The sequence below is a fragment of the Bombus impatiens genome, unplaced genomic scaffold (genome assembly GCF_000188095.3).
Source record: "Bombus impatiens unplaced genomic scaffold, BIMP_2.2 scf_0217, whole genome shotgun sequence".
Classification (NCBI taxonomy): Eukaryota; Metazoa; Arthropoda; class Insecta; order Hymenoptera; family Apidae; genus Bombus; species Bombus impatiens.
The window spans coordinates 2,785,580-2,811,730 of record NT_176636.1 but is presented as its reverse complement, the minus strand read 5'-3'; the positions used below and the strand labels follow the sequence as shown (position 1 = coordinate 2,811,730).

The following is a 26,151-nucleotide window of genomic DNA, read 5'->3' as shown; positions in this document are numbered from 1 at the left end:
TAACATATGTGTGTCACTCGTATAATACGAAGAATATTTTCAGTGTTATATAAGGAATCGACTATACTTTACTGCGAACAGAAGAGTAGGTGCTACATTTGGAGGCAGCCTTTGTTTTCCTGATTCGAAATTTCCTTCCAGACGATACCATGGAATCCATCCTAGCGGCCTCGAAATTGATCTTTTTCTACGGTTTAAAGACGACAGGTGTGAGAAATATTAAATTAAAAATGACTCAAGAGAGAGGGAGGGAAAAAGAATGGAAGTTGTAAAAAGTTCGAAGATGAATCTTTTGAGTGAGAATGGAATGATTGTTTGCCTTTAAAATTTCTTCCTCTCTGTTCTACCTTTTATAACATAAAATGAAGTTCTGAGAATTGGATACACAGATTGTTCTTGCGAGGCACTGATGCAACTTTCCAAACGAGTACTATACTTCGTTTTTCCTTAACCCATTATAAATCCACGCTTCATTTCCAATCTTTTTCAATCGATTTACACTATCGTTATTATGTACATATCGATCGTTAATTAATATCGTGGCTATGAAAGAAAATTTCAAGGATTCGCTTAATATTTTCCTCGTAGCTGTTTCTTCTACCTACATTTTATAAAATTTGCGATATTACGATAAATCCTTGGTTGGTCCTTATATGAGTGAAACAAACGTACATCCGAACAATATTCAAACTCAGTTGCCACGAGAACGAAAAATCGCGTAAAAATATTTTCTTCTACATTCTCGGCTTGTTGTTTTAAGTAGAATCGGACGCTTTCCAGGCTGACTTTGATTACAAAGACGTGTTATACGTTTCAGTCGTAGATAACGTTGCGTACGCGTGAGTGGGTGAAAAACACGAGGAAAGGACGGTCGTTTTCGCGTGAGATTGTACGTGGCGCGTGAAAATCACTGCGCGTGGTAATTTATAGGCAGAAGCCGAGTGTAAGCCACTTCGCCACAGGCACTCGTTTGTTTGAATTTCTTTTGACGGGCATACGCGCAAAGACGAGCAGCCGAGCGTGGCCACTCCAGGGGTTTTCATGAATTTTAATGCTGTTTAGCACTGCAAATCGGACCAGTTATACCAGTGGAAATCGTGCTACCAACGAAAACCGGATTGCCTGACAAGCAGCACTATTTCCTACCTTTTTTTTCCCCCTTGCAATTTCTGTCTCCACAGAAAACCAAACGTTACGTTTAAGCATACGTTCCTTTCTGAACGATGTGTTCTGTCGGTGGTATTCGAAGGTTTTGTGGAGTAATTTTTCCTTTGGAAAATCGCTCGTGTTTTATTTCGAGGAAGAAAATGTCAAATATTACGTAAAGAGGAGAAATTAAGCGAGTGTTTTATTTATCGAACAGGTTTACGAATCTATGTCGAGAATGGTAGTTAGTGTTGTAGAGAATTGTAGAAACAAATTTATTTATTAAAGCTATTATATAACTTTATTATACTTTCTAATTAATTCTCGCCTCGTTATTTTGTGAATTTTATTGTTTGCTTTTTAATCTACCAAAATACACGCTATCTTTGTTTTTACATTTTTTACATTTATCCTAAAAATCTCTTGTACGTAATTCCTATTTTTCCATCATTTTTGCTTCCTTAATTTTCCTCTGGTCTTAAAACGGACATTTTACGGCTTCGTGAAACGATGAAAGCGACAACTTATATAATAACATTGGCAACGCGGTTGAGATACGCGCGATCGCCTAATATTTGCTGAACAAGGTTGATAAACGCCAATGAAACGTTATTAGAATCGCGAGTTGGTGCTACGTATCGCAAACACATATCAAACAAATTGCGAACAAAATTGACCGCGGCCAGTTCAGACAATTAAATAGAAGCAAACATACCAACAATTAACGTCAATTTCCATGCAAATTTGCGATATTCTCAAACATTTCATAGCGTCGCGTATTCATAAAGGTTCATAGGAAATATACATATGTACATAATAATTACAGCGAGGATATTTATCGAAATTCAGCTTCGTTTCACTTATTAAATGTTATGAACTGTGGTTCACTTTGAATACGTTAGATATTTTTTCATATTGCGTGCATTCTGTATTTTTTGTATTATCGTATATATAGTGAAGTATAGTAACACATAATAAATATATATATATACTATAATATTTATTTTGTATTACTTTTATATTCGTATGAATGCATAAAAATACCAGGTATAATAATAATCTTAACTATGTGTATCTAGAGCTGACGAAATTACTTTATTTGCATAGAGTACTTATGTTACACGAAACATCTTGAAATTTCAATAATGTCGTAATAAAACACGACTCTCTTAAATTTGAAACGACGCGATTTATCAGAAATACGTGATGGACGTTGAATTTCGAACTAGAGTTACGGAAGTCTGAAGCTGCCAAAGATATCCCGTTACAAGTTGAAACACACCCGATAATACCAAGAGCTACACGAAACCAAAATTTGCATTTCTCGGTTATTCTCGGCTCTCATAACTTTGGATTAATTTCTAATTACCTCATCTCCATAATTCCGTTATCCCTAAAATGCAAGTCAACTTCACCCTGATAAGTGAAGATGATGTCTGTGATGCATCCTTTGGAAAAACAGAATATGTTCTTGGATATAGTTGAGACTTATATTAAACGCGTCGATTCGTTTAATAAAGAGACGAGTGATAAAATTGTAATAGTCAGTTATATCAAAATCACTGTAACTATCAGGTTGTCCGGAAACTTTCTTTCGTTTCATGAGGAAATAATAGACGCACTATGTTTTTTGTTTTGTATTATTTTGTCGAATTATGTACGAACCATTTTATTCTGTTGAGACAAACACCGCGACATTTCACAGACTTGGTTTCACGTTTGTCGTAATACTCGCTAATTACTCTACCATTGAACTGTCCTAGAGAGCACGTTCGTCTATTTATACCTACAGTTGTTATCATAAAAAGTAACTTCGGTTGACGATCACGAATAACGGCGATAATATTTTGCCCGGAGTTCGTTTACCTTTGAACCTAGCAAACGAAAACAACGTTGGTATTCCAAGGCACAATAATATCCGAATCTTCCGTTGATTCATGTGCCGCTACATAGTATTTTATAATATTTTTTATAGCATTTTATAGTAACTTACAAATATGCAATAATTTTTGTAAGTATTTTTAGAATAAATTTTGTGATACGCGATAATTATGGATGTATATATGTTGAATATATGAAATCTTTATGGTTTAAGGTATCGCATGAGATCTTGCAGATTTATTTAATCCTCCGTAAGTGCATCGACGATTATGAACAGAGGTGTGTATATAAAAATGTAATATTAATATTTAATAGTATGTGCAAAATAAGAAACATTGCTGGTGTAGCAGGAAAAGCTAAGAGCAAGGAGAAAATTCTGAGAAATCGTAATTTCCTAGAAACCTAATTTTCAAACGTAAAAAGATGTTCGACAAAGAAACCAGAAGGCGCCTCGAGTGGCTGCCTCAAGTGTGTGGAGTGAAACGTAAGTAGCAAAGGCTCGTATCTATCCCTTTGTTGGTGATCTAGTTAGAAAGTTATCTTCACCTTCTTTCGTGTATCATTTTCTCTGGTTCAAATATATGAATTTCTTTTCCTCTAAATATACGTACGCATTTGTCTTCTTTCAAGTTCGAAGCACAGGTGCACATTCCTGCAATAAAAGCAATAATGCTTCACATATTGCCAACTGCTTCCAAGAAATCTTTCAGTTTCCTTTCTATAGCATTCATTCGCAAGAGATAATGTTGCAGTCTTAAGAAACTTCCTTTCGTAGTATCAGGTCGTCCGAAAAGTTTCTTTCGTTTTATAAGGAAACAATGGATGCATAACATTTTCCGTTTTACATTATTTTATTGAATTACGTATGATCCATTTTGTTCTATCAAAATAAACATCACAACGTTCGACAGATTAGGTTTCATGTTTGTATAAAGATGCGTCGTTGTAAAAGGCGTGTCTGTAAAAGAAAGACACTTTTCGTACAACCCTATACATATTCTATGTACATATATTGGGTTGGCAATTAAGTGATTGCTGACTTTGTCATTAGGTGGTAACGACAAAACCCGCAATCACTTAGTTGCCAACCAGTTTTGCAAGGGAATTTTTGATACATCCAATGGACGATAGTTGCAAGTTTCGTATCGCACACCTTTAAAGCATAACATTTTTTATTGATGAAATACTAGTTGAGGAAGTTAACGAACTATGTAAAATTATACTGAACGCTACCTCGTTCATTGCAATTCCATCTTTCAAATTGAAGAATAAGAAATTATCCAAGAAATAGTGCACGAATATCATTGCGTATCGCTGTTCGCTCGAAGAAATGAGAAACAGGAGCAACTTTTTCCTAGAGAAATTCTCTTCAAACTATATGTATATCTATATATAAAACTGTTTCTATTCCATCGTTCAAAGCCAAAAATAAAAAATTGTTCAGAAGGAACTGTTCTGCTTGTGTGCAACCATCTGCAACGAAAGAAAAAGAAGAAGAAAGGCAATGAACAGAAGAAACTCTTTCTCTCTGCAGACTTGAGAAAACTACGCTTAAATTCGCAGACAAGAACAGAGTGTAACGAATAGCAAATTAAGAAAAGTTGTCGAGTTATATAGAGTTGCTTGATCTCGTCATCGGTGTTGCACGTTCTCATGCATCTCAGAGCACGTATATTACTTCATCATTTGCATCCAGCAAAGGTATGGATCGTAACGCTGTCACGAAACGCGGAAGAATACCGTGGATGGAATTTCTAAGCGAAATTCTCGACCAACCCTACTCTCTCTCTCTCTCTCTCTCTCTCTCTATTTATCTATCTGTCTATCTCTATCTCTATCTCGTTCTATTTGTTTTTCCTGCTCGATGCTGCGCATGATACTGTGATAATACAGCTACTGCTGTAACTCGAGAGAAAAACATCCGCTCGATCCAGCTTTTCTCCGGTTAACGTTATCTTTGGGATCCATCGTCCAGGTGAAACGATAGACTAGTCGAGTTTCTGAAATGGGAATTCGATACGCTGGAATTCCGTCATTCGAGGCATCATTAACAACTATCCAAACATTTTATCAGTTCGATGAGTTTTCTTCTGTTTCTTCCTTATCTTTGTCCTTTTTTCCTCTTCTTCTTTAAAACGAAATAAAAAGAATATTATCGGATGATTAAATTTACGATAACACTGATAATTAGACCGTAGATTTTGATGCATTTATGGGACGATTGAAGATGCAGAAATGCATAGAATGATATGAAAAAGTATGTACGATATGTAAAATATAGCACATGTTATGAACGACGCTAAAAGAATATTGAAAAACGGACGTGCGAGATATTTTCAAGGAGATAGAGAGATAAGCAGATGGTATATTAAGATAATATTCCTGGAAAAGATATTGCTGAAAAGTTCAAACTAAAGAAAATTCTATATTGATTAGTAATTGATTGGAAATCAATTTTTCTAACTCAATTAAAATAAGGTGAAGATTAATTTACGAAGATTAGAAAAATCTTTCACGCGCGATTACGGGTTAATTTATAAATTATTCAACAATTTAAAAGAATTTTTCTAGCACTATATCAATGATGCATCAAGCGTATCGACGTCATCCTATGTATATTGGCGGACGTTCTACCTTTTTAATTATATTCTCGAAAATATGCATTTACATAAAAGTCCGCAGTCCACTAATGATTTATTAAAAAAGAAAATTTCCACTCCTTCAACGAGGAAAGTTTAGTTAATCCAATTACAGAAAGAGGTTCCAAACACTCGACCTTGAGCCGAGCGCATATCCGTCGGAGGCTTATCGAGCCACGTCTGACCTCGCACGGATCAAACTACTAGCCTCGAGGATCCTTCACCGTCACGTCGAGCTTTTCATCTTTCGCGTCTTATTGTTAATCTCTAAAGGCTGGTTCAGACACGACTAGTACAGCAGACGAGTAGCAAGGAATTTAGTAACTTGCCGTGACTGAACACCAAGATTTTAATGCGATAGTCGAGTAAGACATTACAGTAGCTGAGGCAAGAAGCAATTAACGTTAGTGAAATGTCGCGTGTGAACACTAAAATTTAGTCGGACAGTTTAGAGAAACGTCGTTCCAAATTTTTAGATTTCTTGGTCAAATAGACCAACAGCTGGTCGCTGATTGAAATATACATTATTTTAAACCAGGATGCTCGATGATCGTATGGAATAGTATACAAATTACTTTTCGGTTATAAAACAGGAATAACAGTTATAAAAGATAAAAATTTCTTTCATTATCGGTAGTTATCGGTTAGTTTGGTTATCAGTAACCAATATAAATGTCTGGAATTTTTTTTTTTTTTTTTGTTATCTAGTAACTATTATCGATGATCCGAATTTTATTTTGGTTACCGATAATCATTATCGATAACGAAAAATTTGGTTGGTTGTCGCTAAGCAATATCGATGATATTGGCCGTGTGTGAACCAGTTTTAAAAGAAAGTACAGTCACCCTGTCGCGAAACAAAATTACATCATAGAGTAGACACGCATGTACACGATGCTTGCGTCAAAGAACGAATAGTTTTTTTCTTTGTTTTGACATTTGCCACCGACAAATAGGCGGCCGACTGACGTAATTCATTGATAATTGAACGGAATTCGATCGGCTGCCCCCTGTAGAGCGTCATACTAACAGTGGATTACATTCTCGCATTCGTCGTTTTATTTTTCATCCGATCGAACAGAGATTGTCTCTGGAATTAAAAGAAACGTAGGTTGATGAAAGTCAATCGCGGACTGTTCTATTTTCGAACGAGAGTTAGCATCTATGCGTCTATGCGGAATTTCAAAATGCATAAATTGTACAAAAAATATACGATATTCTTAGATTTCACCCCTTTAGAAACGTTTCTTTAGCAATTTTCCGCGATCTTATTTCTTCGGGAATTTCTCTTCAGAAGCCCGTCTGTTCATAAAAATTGCGTAAAGATCGGAGATTAAATAGTCTGCTCGAATGGTTGTGAATCGAAAAGCTCAGTAGAATATTTTCGCAAATTTGTGACCTTAAATGGCAAGAGAAAAATTGCTAAATCTTGCTGGAAAAATATTGCTAATTGGACGGCTGTGTGGATAAACTTTAGATTAGTATTTTTAATCTGGAAATAGCTGGAGAAAAAGGAAGAATTCTTGATTTGTCGAATTAAGAAGATACTGGATGAATTATTTTTTCTGAATGCTTTATGATAATCTCCTTCTGTTCATTATAATTCCAGGCAATTTTAAAATAATTTTTATTCTACGTTAACTTATAAATTCGTTCTTACTCGTCCAGGCTTTGCGATATTTTCGCTGACAGTGGAATTTCTCTCGTAGCTTCCTAAAATGCGTTCATTATCCAGGGAAACAGTAATTACGTATAAACAAAGGATACGGTCTGATTAAAGGATGACTTTAATATTCATAAATCTAACAGGCAAAAATGGTATCTGCGTGATTATTCAATTAGAAGTTTGAGAGCTCCGTTTTAATCCGAATTGCTTGCAGATAAAATAGGATTAAACGGAAAAGATAAAGAAAAAGAAAGTACAGTGAAAAATATTAAAGGAAGAATTAATGAAAATGATCGCTACCATATCATATCGCAAGGAAACTCTATTCGATCGTAATGCAAGATTTCCAAGTTAATTAAAGCGATAATTAATATAAAAATAGCAGTAATGTTATCAATCTAAAAATTTATCAAAAGAAAAATACGGTCTTCGCTGTGAAGACTTCATTTCTAATTTTGAACAATCATCCTTTATTCCGTTTCACTGCAGAGAAAAATCCACATTAACTTTCTATTGACTATGTTTCGAACGAAATCAAACCGACGATTTCTATCCTTTTCTATATAAAAATGATCTTCCTGTCTTCTTTAGAAAAAGATTCCTAAGAAAAAGCCGCAACAAATATCAACGTAAAATTTCATTAGAATCTTCCACCAAGACATAAATTTGTCAAAAGTAGAATACAATCTTCTCTTAAAATACGCGCGTTTAATTAAAAAAAAATCAACGTCCATTAAATTTCAAGAAGAAAATTACTGTATTTTCAGTACAAAGTATGCAAGACACTAATCAGTGCCCTGTGTTATCAAACCACACATTTCCGCATAGAAAAAAGCAATCTCTAGAAAAAAAAAGAAGCTTCCAGTTCTAAAAAAACCAACCCCAATTCTGCTTCATCTCGGCGAAAAACTGACACCAACGTTTCATCCAATAAATTTCAAAGAAGACCGAGAAAACAATATCATTCCTCTTCCACTCTCAAAGATAGTCATTCCATTTCCTCGAAACCAACAGAAATGAGAATAGATAAAAATGTCGTGTCATCGATCAGCCCCCGTTCTCGGCTATAGCCACTTTTATTATAAATCGATATGTCATACAAAGGACACGAAAGACGACGATGAAGAAGAAACGCGAAAGGCCTTCGAGATGGATGAGCTGCTTCCTTTCGAGGGCTCCAACATATCTCCGTAAGATCGTCGCCACTACAAACAATCCTTTGGTTACGCAAACGAAAGCCGAAAGGATGGCGAGATAAATCACGACGACGTAATATTCCGGCCGATTCAGCACAGTCAGTAAAATATTATGTAAAATGTAAGCGACGTTGCTCGACATGATCGAGAAGATCACAGAAAATGTAAGAGAAATTCTTCCCTATGATTCTTGTCCTACGAGATACGAGGTTCGAACGACTTTCGTAAAATGAAAATTTATAGAAAATTAGGAATATTTTAATAATTGAAAAATAGTTCTCGACTTATTCATCACGTCACGGAAAATCGAAAAAAGACTGAGAGAAGCTCTTCCCTAAGATTCTTGTCTACTTTCATCGGATTACGCGATACGAGGTTCGAACGACTTTCGTGAAATAAAAATTGTTGAAAAATTAGGAATATTTTGACAATTAGAAAATATCTTCTAGTTTTTTGCAAGAATTAATTTCCTATCACTCTTTGTAATTTTATAGCATTATTGCCTTCTATAAAAGATAAATTTCTTATCGATTACTTGTAATTGTATATTGTAAACATATAAATTAGAAATCCTGCCTTTTAATTTATAGATTTGTCGTCTGATGGCTATAGCTTCAAAGAAGAAATAAGATTCTTTGTGTCAAAGAAATAAAAATGAAACGTACCTTCTTCTATATGTATCGAGAAATATTAAGAATTGCTTAAAGCACTGTTCAACGTACGAAGTCGACATAAACAAACAAAATTTAATTTTGTTACAATATTAAATCTGTATAATATACTATATAGTTTACAAAATTCTATATACTTAAATTATACAATTCTATTCCAATATATAAATTAGGAATTATACAATTATATACATGTATATATAGATTCTTTATTTACATAGAATTTTATAATTTCTGTCTGTTTCTATCTCACTTTATATCAATTTATACATCGTATACGTATGATATTTCAAGAATATCTTACGAACTATTTACCATCTTCTCTGGATATACCTCTAAACGATACCAACGATCCTAAAAAAATTTTTTAAATTCCAAAAGTATTTACGCGAATAAAAAGGTAAGAAGATCCATTTCATTGCAAAACGTTTCTTCGAATTTCAATTCTGAGAAGATATTCACACGTGTAACTATGTATCGCTGCTTAAGGTTCTGCTGTAACACGAACTTGTTATCTCGAGGTCTGAATATAGCGTGTCTGAAAAAAGTCTTTCAAGGAACGATAATTCGCGGTTGGGGATCACAAAATGCCGCTCCTTTCGACCGCGACTTATTTCCCTCGGTCACGCTATACGTAGATAAAAATAATTCGAGGTTCAGGATTAATTCACTGTAAATTGATAAAAAAAAAAAAAGGTTCCACGTTAACCGACTTATCCGCTTTTACGCTATGCGTTATTAGCGATAGTCAAACGTTAGTCCATCGGCCGTGGATACCTGTGGCTCACGCACCACTTTTGGTTCTCCAACACGATAACCTTCGCCAAATTCGCAGATTTTTATCGTACCAGCATGAAACGAAATTCTTCTATTTTTACCCTGTTCTTTTTTAGTTGGTCAGGAAATTTCATATGGAGTAGCTAGTCGGAGTTACGAGATCGTTGTTTATTTTTGGGTAATCTTGTCTGTTAATCTTCAAGGTACGAAGCGGTGGAGGAATTTTAAGTATCGTTTAGCTGAGAATTAATTTGACGAAGGCTAGATAAGCAGGGCTGAGATATAATTCTTTTTAGAATTATGGGATAATTAATTTAACATTTTTTTATAGTCCTTGACACTTTAATGAATAGATGGATATATTAGTTTGCTGGGTTGCTGATTATTTAACGAAGGTTACGTAAGTAGTGGATAGACTCGTGAGATAATTAATCAGTTTTCGAAAACTCGAGAAATTTTACGTATCATTTTCAAAAATATGTAATATATTTCTACCATTTTCGAAACTTTCTGACATTTTATTTCTTTAGAAAATCTTCTTCGAAAACCTTATCTTTTCTATATATAAATATCAACTTAATGTAAAACACTGTACCTCTTATTTATTCTACAACGCCACTAGACCAGAGCAAAAATAATTTCGTTGAATCTAAAATCGCAAATACATATCTTACGAGATTACAGGTTTTCTACATATTTCCATTGACAATCTTCGTCCCAGTCATTCAAATCCTTTAATATTTCAGCTTCTCGATTCCAAAGGAATTGCCCGGGGCTCCAAACTCGAAAAGATTCGACACGTTGCTAAAATATATGCGCATCGAACGCATCGCTGAACGATTACAGGAAGTTACACACCTATCCACGTTCTACTTTGGAAAAGTTCTTCACGCGAGAAACCAATCCGTGTTCCATGCATTTTTAATTAAACAACCAAATAATGCGATACCGTGTGCCCGGATAACGTGACTCGAAGAAGAAAGTTTGCTTCTAAAGAAAACTTCGTTTCTCTTGGAAGCTCGTGTCGATACTTCCAAGATTCGATAGTAGCTCTAAGTTTATGGGATTGAAGGAAGAGAATCGATGGAGATGGAAAATCGAAGACAAACCGTCGATAAGTGTTTAATTTTTTTAGCACAGTTGGACGTTCATCGGGTTACTCGATTATAGGTTTCTCTTCGTGTTTTATTGGGTCAGTTTATTGGGGTGAAAGTACGGTTTGGATCAACTAAAGTCTTCGTTAAATGTATTACGTTTCCTTTTTCTTTCGACAATATATTGCTATTTATTGGATGTTAGTATCAAACTGCGCATTTTTCACACATTTACGGAAAATTCATAATAAAAGTGCAAGAATGTACAGAATGCACGTAATATGCAAAAATAGGAGAAATGAAACGATTGTTGTATAGTCTTCAACGGATGAACTGAACGGATTACATTGCATCAGTTACGTGGAGAATTAAAAGAAACTGATTTTATTTGGACGATATTATGATACAGAGATTTCATTATTTCGTTAGGAATTTTATAATTCTGTATAATATTAATTATTGGAAGTTGCATCTCTCTATTAAAAATGGGAAAAGACAGTGGAAAGAAGGCAATTAGAAATACGTATATTAGTTTTCCGTATGAAACTGCCTGACATAAAAATTGATTTATTTATTTATTTATTTCAATAAATACAAGTGCGGGAATAGAAAAAAATATGACATAAGAGAAATGCTATAAGATAAAAAAAGCTAGGGAAATAAAATAGAATGCAATTATGCTCTTCACCAATCTGGAAAATACAGGCACCTGACAAAAATTCATCACATTTGCGTCAGATTGTTTACCGAGTTTCTATTGCACATCCATTTTAATCAAATTCATACGCATCAGAGAGAACCGTGCCGTTCCTTCGGCTATCGACGAGAAACGAATCGAAAACAGATCGATCGAAAAATTGTTTTTCTCTTGCCGGGAATGCGAAACTCGTCGGACATCGAAATAAACGAAATAATTGATAGATCGTCGCGGCGGAACTAGCGCGTCGGATATACGATCGCAATTTGTACTATTTCTCTGTTGGCGTATCGTAACGTGTGTCACGGAACGTGAAAATATTCGCACCGATAACCGATGAATGGAAACTTTTCGCAGCAGAAGCTCGGGAAAAGCACTTAAATATACGGTCGAATCGATATTTATTTAAAAATTCACACAGCGTTTCTTTCACCGGAATAAAATTTCTGCAATTACAGAGTAGAATAACAAATGTAACTGGTATATTTTTAAAATACGTATATTTCCTAATGATTTTTACAAACAAACGGTATATTACGATGCTTGTCATGATGATGCTTTTCGCGACTTCTAGTGAAACGAGAGGGTAAAAAATGACGAGTTTGAAAACTTTCGAGAGAAACGAGAGACGAACAGAATCTGGCATCGTAATAGCTTTTAATCCTTTCACACTGCCTATATACGGCACTGTATTTCAACAAGTTATCACATTGCCATTACAAGCTATTCGTAAGCAGCGTTTTCATTATAAACAATAATTTCATTGAAAGTACGTGTCGCAAATTTAAATTTTCTGTAGTTTAATTTTGAATTTTTATATCAACGTCTATATTTTCGACTTCTTTTTTCGCGTAGAATCACACCCTTTCCGCTTGTACCACCAGTTACCAACCACCCTATATAATCTTCCTGCTTATAGTTTAAAAAATAAACCAAAAATTACCTACATTCAATTCATCGATTATATTTCTTCGACATCGTCGTTAATTTCCAGTTTTTCAACGATCCTTACACAGAACCTATTGCCAAAGACTTATAACGTCGGTGTTAACGAGTTTCCTTGTGTGTTCAAAAAGATAACACCCGCGAACACTCATCGCAAAAGATCTTCATGCTCTGTCTATGTTCCAAGGTTTCCTGTTGGCAAATAGAATCTGTACAAGAGTACATCGAAGGCGTCATCCGAGGTAAAGGTATTTAGCCGGTCACGCGAGACATCGTGTCATCAAACAGCCAGTTAAATCGTAAAACGCGACGAAATCGTGTACTCGACGAATCGATCTTTCCGCGAGTAACACGATCTTCCACGTGATTCCTCGATAATTCGCTTGTACGTATATTTAAGTAATTAGATTTTCAGCTAATCGTCCATTAGTGTTGTAATCTGTGACACGAGTGTCAAGTATCTATTTTCATAATTTATTTCGATCTCTGCTTTCTGTTTTCTATAAAATTGATAAACACGTACCAACAACCTGCCACAACTACGATCCACTTTTAACGATTCTCGGAATGTTTAGATTAGAAGAGCGTAGGCTCGTTGCCGATGTTGCCCATTCGCCATCAACTTTGTAAACTGTTATATATCATATTGGTGGGAAATCTTCCAGCTATTAACACTAAAACTATCGATAGTTAACACGAAGCTATTTCTACCCAAAACCAGTCAAAATGACTGGTCTTAAAAAAGTACGTAATAATAGAATATTTTTATATTTATTGATTCATTACTTTCCTACAAAAGGAATTCCATGTTATGTAGTACATTTTTGGTATTAATCCATCTGCGACTACGATTCCTAAACGAGGGTTGGCACATTAATAAAATTGTCGAACCAGTCATTTTGACTGCTGTGGTATTTCTAGTCTTAGCATCTAGCGATCGATCCGGAATTTTCCTGCTAACCGATATCATCATATCGAACGATACGCAGTAAAAATTTGAAAAATGTGTGTGAAGTTGCACAAAACGAGGAAACTGGTTAATTGGGGTTCGATAAATAGATTGCAGGACCCTTTTACATTTTAACCAGTACCAGTCAAAGCGACTGGTATTAGTATAAATAGCCTAGATACAAAATTATTTTCAGTTTGAATACACAAAGAAGAAAATAAAATTCATTATATTATTCTTTTAGTTATCGTTGCGAAAATCATTACATCATTGCGGGAAAAAATATAACATAAAGTAAGAATTTTAAAATAAAATTGTAAAACCAGTCAATTTGACTGGTGTGGTAGTTCTAGTGTTAGCTCGTTCGAGGATTCTCAGACGATTTCCTTCGTTCTGTACATCCACCCACAGGACCAACTATGTTCCAATAGTTGTATTAATCGAATACGTATATGTAAACACGCCAACTCACTCGTACATCAGTTGAACTTTTTGTGAATCGTTGCCTACGTTTAAAAAACATACGAAAGACACTTTATATTCGTCTTCATTTCCATGGCGTGCATGACTAATGTTATATTTTTGTTACATGTTGGTATATTCGTTTAGCCAATAACAGTTGTATCCAAAGTAAAAGGTTTATTTTCAAAACGCTTACAAACGAACGATCGAATGAATAAATAATTTTACCTCGATGGTATTTATTTACTATCGAGTAATCAATGTTATTTTATTTTATTTTAGTTGCTTTCTAATATTGGGTAATATTTAGTTACTGGTTTAGTCATTGGGTAATATTTACTGGGTAATATTTAGTTACTTTCTAATATCAATAATTATCATCCAATAAGAGTTTTCGTATGTTTCGACGTACTGAGGTGAAGATTCATTTAGAAAATGAAAAATATTCTTTAACGCGATTGGAAATTGTTTGCGACACGTTCTTTTTTTTGTGACATTTCACCTTTTTAGATAGCCCTTTTCGATGTATCAAAGTTTGAAAATAATCGCAAATTCCGACTAAATTGTAAAGTATTACCGATTATAGAATAATTTCAAAGAAATTTTATTTTTGATATCTGTACATTTGTGCATTTTAGCATGTCGTTCTATATTTTTGTACATTTATACTTGCCATAAATGCACAAATGTCAACAAGTATAATTCTCGGAAGCCTTTTCGTAAATCATAGCTCCCCATTGCTTGAGATAAATCCACGAAATATCGTACGTTCGATTTGTACACGAAACTTGCTAGTTCCTCGATTTCCTCGGAGAAAAATTCCTAATGCATATTGCGGTAAAAAGGGGGGAAAAACCGAGTCGCAAAATTCCAGCGAATAGCTTTCATGATTTTTTGCTTTTTTATAATACTTTTATGTTACGCTTGCAAAATGGTCCTTTTGGTACTCAAAATTTTATCATGCGGTTTTCCTTTCCTTTCCTTTTTCTTTGTGAAAGAAACGAGTAAAAAGAATTCGATTACGACAGTGATCGGAATTAAAAGGATTTTTATTGGAACAGAGAGATATAAATTTGTCATGGGAAGACAGATGGTTTTTCAATTGTGATAAAATGAAATGAAAATTGAGAAAACGGCCAAATTTCTAGCGAACGTAAAGTTATAACACTCGTTGTATATTCTCGGAGGCTGCGAGTTATTCAATTTTTATAACGAATTTTCGATCATTGGGAGAAAATTATACGTAAAATAATTCCTTCTCTAGCTGTTATTTATTATGCATACCTGAACGTTTATTAATATTAAATAAACCGTAATGTTAAATACGTTGACCAATGAAAAAGATCTCATTGTGTGGAATTTCATACGCATAATTCAATCTCATAATTCCTTCTGATACCTACATATGCGTTTTTGTATCGAATATCAAAATCTCATTTACGATCCTCCCCCTTTTGTTTTATTCGTAATTTCATTTCGAAAAATGAATTCTTATCCTACGCCTACATATTTATCTTTATTGTTCAAAATAAAATACCTTACACATCATAATATTATTACGACATGTATGGTTGCCCTGCTGACGCAATATTATACTTTTTTCCAGAATGCTGAGTGTCTCTTGCATGATATTATTATCGAAATTTTGCGAAAATTCTCTCACGAAATAGAATCAGTCAAATAAATAAAATTTCGAAATAATGGAAATTTCGTAAATAGAATAAATTTTGCAAATTACTAGTCTACTAATTACTAATCTAATCTATTAATAATATGTGATATAATATGTACATTTATATAACACTGAATTTACTAAAAATAATAGTTAATATCTCCATTTAATGGAATTCTTACTCGAGACCTTTAACGTATTAAGACTTGTAAGCGGAAAACTTCCCTTTTCGAAATAAAGATAAAATTTTCCAATTGAAACTTCCCTATATACAATCATACTCTCAATGGTAATTATATTAAAACACCATCAATCTTAATCAATTCACTGCTTTTCGAAGAATCTCCTAAAAAAGACTTATTATTCCATATTATCAATTTTTATTATTTCTCTGCATAAAAAACACGTCCCTCTAGCGGGTATGCACTTAACTACAAAACACAAGCAGATACAAAAACGCGCGCTTTTTGTCACCCGCCATATTTACTTCCTAAATCACAGTCAATAATCAAATTGAAGTCAATTGGGACCAAGGATACAAGCGTTGGAAAAAAACTTGTCAACAAACAGACGGGACAGGATCACACGACAAAAACAAACGAACGTGCATTATGGAATCGTTAAACCGTTATAGACTCTACATAGAGAAATATAACCGTACATTATTAATATAAATTATTGATTTATTGCTAAAATCCGTATAATTGTTTCGCCCATTGTCAGTCAAATATATGCTGTTATTAACAATTACGTCGCTAATTTGTTAAAATACAAGTTATATTGGTTTGTCGATGAGGATCTTAAATCTAGAAAATATCTGCGAAATACATATAATTGTTTCGCCCTTCGTTGATTTAACAGCATTGTGCATTTTCGCTAATATAAACACGGTATGCGTGGTAGGCGCACGTGTTCCGGGGGAAACAATAACAAACACGGTTTCGACTAGTTTCGAGTATCAAACTACAAAGTAAAACGTTATCACTTACCACATACGATACGTTCGGCGTCACACGCGCTGTTTTCCTTCCATTCTTCTTCCCACTAGACCAAAGAAGCGAGTCTCTTTTCTTCTCCGATCGAAAAGCCTCCTTCTTCGATCAAAAAGGAAGCGAATTATGTTCAAAAAGCACGACAAGTAAAGTCTTCGTTCGAACGAGATATCACACGAAATATGTATGTATATAAACGATACAAACGATACGAAAAAACACACGAGTACGAAATCACGGAGAAACTTCGAACTAAAATTAATGTTAAAAATTTCCAACTATTAAAGTATTGATTTTCACGGAGCGTTACACGGTTATGTTCATTGTTTTATGTTTTGATTCGCGGTTATTGGACCGTACACGTTGTTCGTCGCGCGTTTATACCGACGACGATCACCGTAACACGTGTTACTTGGTCGACTGACAAACCTCGACTGCCGCCCCAAAGCCAGGATCGCTTCGTGCTATCCCCACCAATGCGCGCTTCCCCCACGCCAAGGGCCCATGACTTCAAACATTTGCATATGTAAGCTTCCTTGAGTTTGGCTGCCCTTTGAACCTTCAGGGTGGAATAAAGTTTGGCTATCGAAACATAACTCGTAAACGTGAAATCGTTTTTCTGTGTTTGACTGTCTAGCTTTTTCCAGCGACTTCGATCTCGTGGAATATTAAAATATAGGAAATAATTTTCAAGCACGTGAATTTTTACAAGCGAGGTACCTGTGCATGTTTTATACTCTGTAGTAAAAATATTAAATTGTAAAATGGTTCGATTTTAGAACAGATACGACGCGAACTACCATTGCATGACCTCTGTCAAACATAAAAGCGCGTACAACTCAGATGCCAGGCTATTTTTCAGCTTTTGTAAAATAGATCGAGATGAAACACACGCTGTGTTCTTGCCCGGACACTAAACTACGCAATAGAGGAAAACAGACAAAAATTCCAAAAATTAGATTTTTCCACTCCGTAGCTTATCAACTATCTCTAGATCACTGTTTTGCTCCTTTTTATTCAATGCACAAATACAAACCTTCTATTGTTTTGTCACGGTATTAGATAGATACTATTCAATGTACAGCCTTATACTATCTTATTGTACGTATAGATGTCTTGGTGTATGATTTCTTTGCCAATTTTCTTTTTTTCTCTGTTAGGTGAGAAGCTTGTGGTTAGTAGCTTCTGTAGTTTAAATTACGGACGACTCTGAGATAGATGATACTATCAAGAACTATTGCAGACTGTTATTATATGACTATTATAGAATGCTTGTAGCATTAGAGATGGGTGGTCATGTCAGAAAAAGATATCAAAAACCTGGTAATTTGTGGTTTCTTTAGTAATTACACAGTATGCGGATATCGTATATAATTAAATTAGTTCTATAATTCAATTAACCTTGGTGAACGTTAATAACACTTTGCTGTAATAATATGTGAGATGGCAATATTATGGTAGTATTATAATCAAAGGCAAATTGCATAATTTCTAATCTTCGGTTTAAGCAACAAGTGATATCATATAATAGTGACATTTATAAATATTCTACAAGTTTTCTAAGTCTGTTGAAAGCCCAGAAGATTAAAAAAATTGGGCTTAGAATTAAAACTGAAATTGAAATTCAAATTAAACTTCGTTACGAAAATAATTTTCCTTTGCTGAACTGAAACTATAGTCCCAACATTTTAATAATGATTTACTATGATACTATATATTTCCATTCAAAAGCGATCCAACTGTTAAAATTGAAGAGGCCCGTCCTGTTCAAATTTTCTGCGCGAAATAAATCCAATGCCAAGAGATTGAAATTATTCATTTTTCTACGTCATCCACGAACAATATACAAAATACATCATGGTAAAAAATTAAGTATAAAATTTCACGGTAGGGAAAACAACGGAATAATTACAATGCCAATCAGTTAACCGGGTCATGTTAGAATTTCCATCGTACACAGAATTAATACTTTACAGGAATAAACTGATTTTAATGAAATCGATATTAACTTTAAGAAATGTAATAATTATATCACTAATAACTTTGGCTTTCTGATAATCTCTTATAATAATTATTGTGTCTGTATCGTATAATAATAAGTAATTAACAAGCAAAATAAAAGTCATAAAAAGACAGTGATCGCTAGCTTTCATTTAATTACAAAGAAATCGATAATCAATCATTATCGGCATCGTACGAAACGTTCTGCCGTACCATTAATCGAATTGAATTCCAATTGAAGGGAGAAGATATTCCTTTTGAATGTTGCGATACCCGGAAACAATTCAGTAAATTGACGACTATTAGCCAAAACGAGCACACATCTGATGATTTTCCGATGATCAAAGGCCTCCTCTGTCCCGATTCGCATTTTCGACGATGCAACATCAACGATAACTATTCTAGAGAAATTCAGTGACGCGTGTGCATTATGCAATGCATTTCCGGATGTGGCACTTTCAAACCGCAGATAGCTTGTTAAAACTTTCATGTGGAACCGTTTCACCTCTGTAAAATTATTTTAACGCGTTTGATACGTTTGTTGTTGAATCTGCGAAATAAAATGTTAAATGAAACACACGCTGCTTTTAAACTGTAGCAGGATAGATACTCGTTCTTGACGGCGTGTCAAATCTTCAATTACGAAAATTACGAAGATAAAAACGAGAGCCTGGAAAAAACATCGTCTTCTATAGTCAGAATGCCTAGTTGAAGTCAGCTTTAACAGCGTATGAGAAAAGATCAACTGTCGATATTTTGTAAATCGTAGAAAAAACTTAAAACTGTAAATCGTAAAACTTTTCATACTGTTACTGTAAATCGACCAAATTCCAAGTATACGAGAAGAATTCATTGATTAACCCTGTTCTTTCAGACATGTTCAGCCCAATAGTATCTTTCAATATTGAAAAACATTTCAAATACGAGCAAGAAATGAGAAGATCGTTATCGGTATGCGTGACTCTTCGTCTCAATTTTACGTCAAACATTTTCTTAAAACGTTACAAATCCTTTTTGTTACTAGAATAAGAGAAAGATCGAAGTATCAAAATTCCACATTAATTTTCATAATATCCTATCCCTGTAGAATCCTCCGTCTCTCTGGAATTTCCAACTCAAGTTCATTTATTATATGATCTACCTTAAATTTGTGTTTAAAACGTACGAAAACAGTTTACCTAGAATCCCCATTTAAAATGCCTGCTCGGTTTACATGGACTTCAAATAAATCGATGCCCTCGGCAAATTCTGCGAACTGAAGGTTCGTAATATCGTAGATATAACAAGGAATTCCGCAAATTTAGGAAATCAAAATTCCTCATTTAGGAACTTGGAGAGCGAAAAAAGCCGGAAGGTTATTGATTCGTTGAAGTATCGCGCAGAAACTGTAAAGCTTCTGTACAAAAAGAGTTGGATGTCATCGAAGGGGAATGCTACCAAAGGAATTTCTTCGTCTCGCGAAAGCTGCTTATTTATCGGAAGCTTTCTCCACGGTCTTCATCCTCGATCTAAGAACCACCAGTTATTAGAAGAATTTCTCGCGCACGTTCCACCAGAATTATCTAAGTACTTTAATTTATTTGCTCTCAATACCTTTTAGTCCTCCTCGTTTCGTTTCCTTCGTATTTCGATCATAGAGAAACGTCACTTAACTTCGTTTAATATCGAACATTTACCTTCCTCGTTCTTACTTCAAATCGGACAATTTTTCTTTTTCATTCGACGCCCAGTATTTGCTTAACTGAGTATGTTGCAAAGAGTAAAAATATTGTACAGGGTGTAACAATACACGTGAGGCCCACTTCGGCAACTGAGTGTACATTTAAAAACAAGATGAAAGAAGATGCTCGGAAGACCATCTGGTGTTTCAAGGCAAATTTGTGGACGCCTTATCATGGATCCAATTATACTGCGAATGATTCCTGGTGTATCCCGAATTCGTTGAAAAGCTTGTTCTATTCTGAATCTTAGTATTGCTTAAATGTTGTGTTTATCACGAGCATATGATTTATGGTCCTTTTTCATTACAATTATATCCTCAAGCGGATTGCACACGTTCTGTTACACGCTGTATATAGGATGTTCGTGGAAAGTGGGCCAAAGCACAGCCTTACAACCAGATAGAAAATTGGTGAAAGTTTTATCAGATGGAATTGAATGGTTTCGAGTGATGTATCGTGCGATGAATACCGCCATTTATATGTTTTAGGAATTAGGGTTGTTAGAAGTGAGCTAAATTTCAGAAATAATCAAAATATTATACAATTTTTATTTAACAATGGTTGCTGATATATTATGTTCATACTATGTATATGTTCATGTATGTATCTCACAGATCTAAGATCTTCCTCTAGTATAAAAAACAACATAAAATTACTATCAATTCGCACTAGAATTATACGATTATATAGAAGATAATTTTATCTAAAAATTGATGAAAGTACCTATTGTTCAGACTGCAACAATCTTGTAGTAGAGCGATTATTACTTTAAAAATCAGAATATTACATTTACAGTATATAAAATGTAAAAATTGGGTTAATCATCCCGCCGTGTTAAGTCGAAAGGGCTTATCTGCAATTTTCGCTTAAATCGAATCATTGCTGTCGGGTAGCGCAAAAATTTATCTATGTGTATATTCAATGAGAAAGCGGTATCTGTATTGAAGATATAACGGTTCATATTTCGGACGTATGTAAAATCGATGGCTGATTGTCAAACACTTAAAAGTCATTTTTCCCCAAACCACTTTCTGAACAGATACGCCTATTTCAATTAAAACGGCAACATAAATCTTATCTTTAATTTCCAAATAAATGAGAAATAACGTTAAACTAAAGATATTGCACATAACTCATCTGTGTTAATTTCCTTCGATCAAATATAAAATAAAATACGTTGCGATCTTCTCTCTCTCTGACATGCTACGATCCCTCTACGCTACGGTCCACTAATCCCTCATCAAACTCGAAGGAATATCTTTCTGAAAATTCGCCTATTTTCTTCTATAGGCCGATGGATAGTCTGTGAGAATGCTACCAGTAGAGAGAATCGCTCCAGGACGACCTAAGATTCCACCTTTATTCGCTAGCCAGCCATTTCCACCGAAGAATCCAGCTGGTTCCAATCTATCCGTGTAAAAGCCAGAATCGCTTACACTCGCGACATGTAGCAAATTGTTTGCGTTATTCAATTGCTTTCCTTTCGAGTCGTTACGATTTCCAAGTCCAAGATTCTTCAGCGCTTCCTTGAGCTGGCTGACACGGTTCTGCAGAGTTTGGGGGTTGATCTGCAGATTCTGAGTCAATGGCGCGAGGAACCAGGCGAGTAGGCTTGGTTTTGACGTGCTGTTGGTGTCAGACTGAAAATTAATATCAGGTAGACTGTTCATTGGAATAGCGAAACTTGACTCGATGATCGCAACGAAGAATTTGGAACGGAATGTATTTGCTTGAGATATGATAATGAGTTGTTTTTTGGAATACTGGAATTTAGCTTTCAAGGCTGAACATCTTTTAGGTTGCTAATAGCAATTTGCTTATCGATTATTAATAGCAATTTTGATTGAAACTAAATACTATACACAGAATAAAGTCGAAAGATAAGTTCCTAGTAACAAGTTAAAAATAAAAATTCATATATAATGAAGAGTTATACTAATCGATTGCAGCACCAGCTAAGATTAGATTTGATTCCTTACTTCGCAAGAGAAACTACTTTTACTTTACAATTTCCAATTAGATTTAGATCACATCTTAACGTGAAACGTGAAATTTACGATCGTTGCTGAAGAAACTTTTTATATTCCTCTTAGTTTTTGGGTTTTGTTTTAAGGATGTACGCCAGAAGTAGAAAAACTCAAAGTAACAACCGTAGATCTTTTTAAGCGTATAAAGAACTTCTGTTGCTCTCGTTTCATAGTCTACGTTATGTAGAGCATAAAACACGATTTATAGTTCTGCCGGAAGTGTTTTACTTTATTGTTACGAACAAGCAGCTATAAAGTCGGGTGCGCTTTATCGTGCAGATCCCATCCGGAATTATCCTGCAGTACGTGCTGTGTTATTCTTAAATCTATACTATTCTAGTCATCGACTACTATCTTCGGTATTAACTTACATTTTCAACGATGTGTTCGAAAACTGGCGGGTCATCTGAGTCTTCATTCGCGATCTTTTCTTCTCTTATCGTCCCTTGGTCGATTTTATTAATCGAATTCTCAGATAGCGTTACAGGCATCGCGTGTGTTCCAACAATCTAAATATATTTGACAAAGGGAATAGAAAAATAAGTATGGCAACACTTTATTACCAAAATAGAGGTGTATAGACGATTATCTATAACACTTTATTGTTTAACTGACATTTTATGTACATTAGATGTTTAAAACTAATATTTGAAATATATTGAATATATTATTAAAAAGTACATAAAAAAATATAATACGTGAACACCAACAATTGAATAATTCAAGAGTGAGAGTGAACGTTAATTAGTCAGGAAATCAATATTAATTTTGCTAAGAATTCCATATTTTCAATAATTAGGAAAATAAAATATCCGAAATCTGGCATTTCGATGGTTGGATTAAAATTGAAGAAAAAGTCTCGACAAAATTTGTTATGTATTAAATAAGGATGGCGCAAAGACAACGTTGTTCGTGTAAATATTATTAACTAAATGTTGGAAAATTTCCACGATAACGATATGCGTAAGTAATTTTGGTTATAAGAAAAAGAAACTGATCAACGTGTATCTTACCACTACGATCAAGAGCAAAACAGGCGACATCGTTTCGAAAATCGATTTCCACGATAATCCCAACTTCCGTCGAGGGAAAACACGTTCCAACGGTTCACAGGAGTTTCCACGATGCGCAATAATCGAAATGCAACTGCGTGAAGCGATGCCGCAACTGGCAGTCTGAATATATAACGCTTCCCGTACATAGGATTCCTCTTATCGAATGGAGGTACCCTCATACCTTCTGGATAACACTACTATTACTAAATTATATATGCTTCGCGTGTTCGAAACTTCTAGCCGTATTTTCTATCCTGTTCAAATCTGTTAACTCTTTTAAATTACTACAATACATACGAACTATCTTGTTTGGTGAAGACGACTTAACTCGTCTGATAATATTCAACAAATCATATCAAATATATGTATATATATTTACAGAATTTTTGTTTCATTTAAATCGAACATTACGAATTTTCTTAAAATTGTTGATGCGTATGAAAAATAAATATCGAATATAGAATCTGAGTATGGGCGTAAGTCGATGTGATTAATTTCTTGAGGGCAGATACATAGAAAATGCACGAAGACTAAATTTGTTTTTGTGCATGTAATCTGTTAAAAATTTTATTGAAATTCTCTAATCTATTTATTCGAAAAGATGAATATTGTAAAAGGTGTCTATTGTTTTATAGTTGTTTTGGACATGTAACTGGTAAATTGAAATGAAAATTCAAATTCTCAATAATGATATATTTTCAGTAGATTGGTTTTTATGTAAAATTATTATTTTAAACTTTTTGTAGTTTACCTGAAATCTATTAACACTATAATTATAATCTGTATAAAGTATAGTTAATAGTATAGTATTAAAATAATCTATTGACATCGAAATCTAATAATATAATTTTTATTTACTGAAATTCACTCTGAGATTTAAGTACGTTTATCTACTGGCGAGTTTCGTTCTTCTATTTGCGTTCTATTTGTATGAGAAACAATTTTAATATTCACAAGCGTTATCGAAAAGACGTGCCAACCCGTCGTTTGTTATCAGTCACTACCCAACTAAAAAGTGAAAACTCCACTTCCTCCTTTCTGTCGTAATATTCAATTCGATCTCTTACCTTCGCCGCGTTTGCCAAATGGGTTTCGTTCACTGCAACAAACTTCTCGGAATCGAAGGAATCTTTAGTGAAGCGGAAAGCTAGGTTAAAGCTAAAAGTTCATTAAGATGGATTCTACGAACTTGCATGGACTGTTAAATGTGGGCGGTATGATTTTACAACCAGCTTTACGTCTTTGTTTATCTCCTAATTACTGTCCTCGCAAATTCGCAAGCAAACTGCTCGTACTTTCGAGATGTAAAAGCTATGTATTAATTAACGTGATTTCGAAAGCTAAATATCAGAACACTACGTTTCTTAAGAAGCTTTCTAGAGAAGAATATCTCGTATTCCTACGAAGGAAAACGAAAGGAACATAGTAATTCTCGGAAGTAATATCGAAAGAAATTCTCAAAAAGGATAAAACGTATGAAAAAAGTGACTTTCTAAATTCCAGATTTTTAGCCAAAACACGTACACAATTAATAATCACAAATACATATCACGAAATATAATATAAAATATAATCATATAAAAATCACAATACATATCACAATTAACAATCGATAAGAAACATCATATTTCACATATCATTCGCGATCTTTTCTTCACTTATCGTTCCTTGATCGATTTTATTAATCGAATCCTCAAATAGCGTTACAGGCATCGCGTGTGTTCCAACAATCTAAATATATTTGACAAAAGGGATAGAAAAATAATAAAAAAATAAAATAAAATTTTATATATCTGTAAATTTCAAGTTGATAGATATAATAAATTCGAATGTAATAAATATAATAGATGGAATGAAATAAATTCCTAAATTCCAAGAGGAATCTCGTAAAAGAGAAACGAATAATGGATCCACAAATAGAGATCCAGTCACATATCCAGAACCAGTTGTCCTTTTCATGATCGCGTTCAACCGGGATCCATAACCCAATCGCCTTGAAGGTGCAGTCATCGAACAGTGTTCGCTTTTGTTCCTGTCCTTTTTCTCTGCTCCTCCGTGAAATCGTCGCAACGGCCTTGTCCAAGGTCGTAGCCTTCCGAGAACGAAAGTCACGATCATTGGGATCGTTCTTCTGTGATTTACTTTCGCCCAGACACATTCTACGTGTGGCAGCGCGATCTCGAAATACAGCGTTGGCTGTTAAAGGAAGTGGGAAAAAAAGAAAGAAGCGGAGAGGTTCCAGATATGAAGGACGTCGAGGTAAGATAAATCATTGAAGATAAATGTTTGGGATTTGATATTGTGCGTTAAAGATTCACGTTTTCATAGGTATAATTTTTCATAAATTGATGTTCCAGTTTGATACTATAATTTGAATAAAAATAAATGATGTTCACTTAATCACGATGGTGCTTCTACTAACCAGATTGAAGTATCTTTTTCATACAATCGTAATTCTAACGAGCATTTCTGTTCTCAGATATATAACCGTAGGTTGGAATTATTTATTTATAAATTATATTACTTATTATCGTAATAGATAACGTAGATAAAAAATGAA

The 26,151-nt window shown here is 34.3% G+C and overlaps 1 protein-coding gene and 1 pseudogene across 5 annotated transcripts in view; both read right to left on the bottom strand.

The window, feature by feature from the left end:
• The window catches only part of LOC100741781, a 91,852-nt gene extending 74,628 nt beyond the window's left edge, over positions 1-17,224 (bottom strand). For 3 of the 5 annotated variants that reach the window (XM_033319849.1, XM_033319852.1, XM_033319853.1), the window contains exon 1: positions 16,785-17,224. The gene's annotated coding sequence lies outside the window, so the exon portion shown is untranslated. Of the gene's footprint in view, positions 1-3,638; positions 3,680-4,803; positions 4,858-16,784 lie in introns of those variants that run through there. The other 2 variants (XM_033319850.1, XM_033319851.1) reach the window with 2 other exon arrangements.
• Positions 17,225-21,190: 3,966 nt separating this feature from the next.
• LOC100741661 lies at positions 21,191-23,811 on the bottom strand (annotated as a pseudogene).
• Between the last annotated feature and the right edge of the window lie 2,340 nt (positions 23,812-26,151).